Below are 2,408 nucleotides of genomic sequence, written 5' to 3'. Positions count from 1 at the left end.
TGTGTGTGTGTGTGTGTGTGTGTGTGTGTGTGTGTGTGTGTGTGTATGGGAGTTGGGAAGGAGAAAAGAGAGAAAGAAGAGAGAATTAAGGAAACAGACAAGGCAAGGGGGCAGAGAAGAGGGAAGGGAGGAAGAAAAAGAGACACTCAGTCTAGGCTCACCTTTTATTCCCCAAAAAGAATCCACTAAGACCAAAAAAGAATTGTTAACAGCACTAGCATCCACAAATGCTGTTAAACACTTAAATATATGAAAGCATTTAATGTGCTTTTCAGGCCAATGGATATAAAAACAGACTGCACCTCAGGAAGAGGCACCCCACCTCCACCCCACGGGATGTCTGATGTTTGAAAAACATCTGATGGTAGGATGTTTGGAAAAGGTGCCCAGAGAGGAGAGGAGAGATAGAACAGATTAATTATGCTATTAAGTAGTATATAATTACCAGGCACATTTAATATCACTGTATTTATGGCAGTTTTCAAGATAAGTCTACATCGTTATCTTACATTATTCCCACAAGGTGTTTAGTGTGTTTTTCTGAAGTGCTCTGGTCCTAAGAGGTCTGTGCAGTTGGTTTGGCTTTCATCATGTCCGGGTGCAGGAGGAGAGATGGGGAATAGCAAAGCTCTTGGTATATCAGCTTATGTTGAAACATGTTCTTTCTTAGCTCTGCCTCTGCCATGGAGGTAAGAACGGCTTGGAATGCCCAGGTGGTGAAGATCAAAGGGCAGAGTTATTGCCTCGCAAGTTGGTCTTGTAAAGCCAAATACAATGTAAGACTGAGAGATAAAAAGTGAAGACACTGTCATCCATCTTTCACAGGACTAGGAGACAGCCAGTCTATGGAGATTGGGTGTCAAGTCTGGTGAGACTGGGACCTGGGTAGGGAGACCCTGGGGTTAGACAGAGTGTTATGGAATATTGAGAGGATACAGAGCTCCCTGGGAGGGGCTGAGCTCCTGCTGACTGAAGTGTGGGAGTGTAGGAATGTGAGCAATGTAAAAGCAGTGTTTGGAGTGCTAGGCAAGGTCAACAGAGCACTGTGAATACCAACATGGCTGCAAGAAGCACACCAGAGAGGAAGCCATGGGCCAAAGGAATTTAACTGGAGGCAGAAAATTACCACCTGCTGGTAAGCAAGGTTTCCAATGAAAGAGGATCGATCCCCTTGTAACCCCACCAGGGATATTGATAATATCAAAAATCATTTTTGGCTGTCATATCTAGGAATGGGGTACCTCAACCTTTATCAAGTGCAGAGAGGCCAAAAAGGCCTAAAGATCTATAATACGCCAGCATCTCCCACGACAAGTACCCGAAACTAAAATCGTTAACGGAGCTCCAGGTGAGAAGCTCTCTGAGTATGGATGAATTACTTCACCTTTTATGGATTCCAGTCCCATCAGGTGGGGAGCAGGGCTAATAAGTTACTGGGATAGTTAAGCCAAGTGTGACATTGTAAGTACCCAACACATGTTAGCTCTTCCCCTGTCTCTCTTTCTTGCTGTCTTGCTCTCTGAGTGACCTATAGCTCACCTGTGACACTAATTGGACTCCGGAATGCATCTCTAGTGAGAAGTCTTAGTTCTCCAATACTTTCTGAGAATGGCCTGTTTTGCTGGTGGCTGTTGCCTGAGAAAATTGCTAGAAAATCATGCCAAGGTCAAAGAAAGACTGATTCAGCAAAATGGTCCAACACACCACTCTGATTCTTAGATTAAGAATGAAATCTATACTTCAAGCTTTACCTCGCCAAGTCTGAATCAAATGCAGGCAACTTAAACCCTGTTATAATCATTGTTCTTAGGCATGCTTTCTGGATCATTGAAGATTTATTTAGATGTATGAAAACTATCATTTTAATTCTAAACCCTTAAACAGCTCTAAAAGCCAACTATATACTTCTGTGCATTTTTTGATGACATACATCCAATAGCTTAAGTATTTCTCCATAACCCAAGGTCATTACAACTGACATCAATTATCATAAACACATCAAAACAATTGATGGCTTTAGGATCTAAAGTTTGGTGGATTTTAATCTATACATTATATCTTTTGTCTTTTGTTTACATTTATTGAGGAGGAAATTTTTCCTGCTTAGTTTCTTATTATAACATTAAACATTAGTCTTAGGCTGGAGTAGATTCAAGTTTTTAGGAGTCTGATGCTTATACAACTGATCATCATGGGGTGTTCCTTAATAAAGAATATAAAATTAGGACACTTAATTAGACTGCTAGCATATTTCTCAAAGATTTCCCTCTCTGGTTAAGTGAACAATGATTTAATAACACACAGAAGTGAGTATAAAATCTCCCAATACACCCCAACCAATTTCTGCTGAACTGGGGCTCCAAAGTCTTGACAGCCTTTCCTACAACATGTGACATAAAGTGACATGT

This window comes from Mastomys coucha, unplaced genomic scaffold (assembly GCF_008632895.1).
Source record: "Mastomys coucha isolate ucsf_1 unplaced genomic scaffold, UCSF_Mcou_1 pScaffold6, whole genome shotgun sequence".
Lineage (NCBI taxonomy): Eukaryota > Metazoa > Chordata > Mammalia > Rodentia > Muridae > Mastomys > Mastomys coucha.
Note: the sequence above shows the minus strand (reverse complement) of the source record.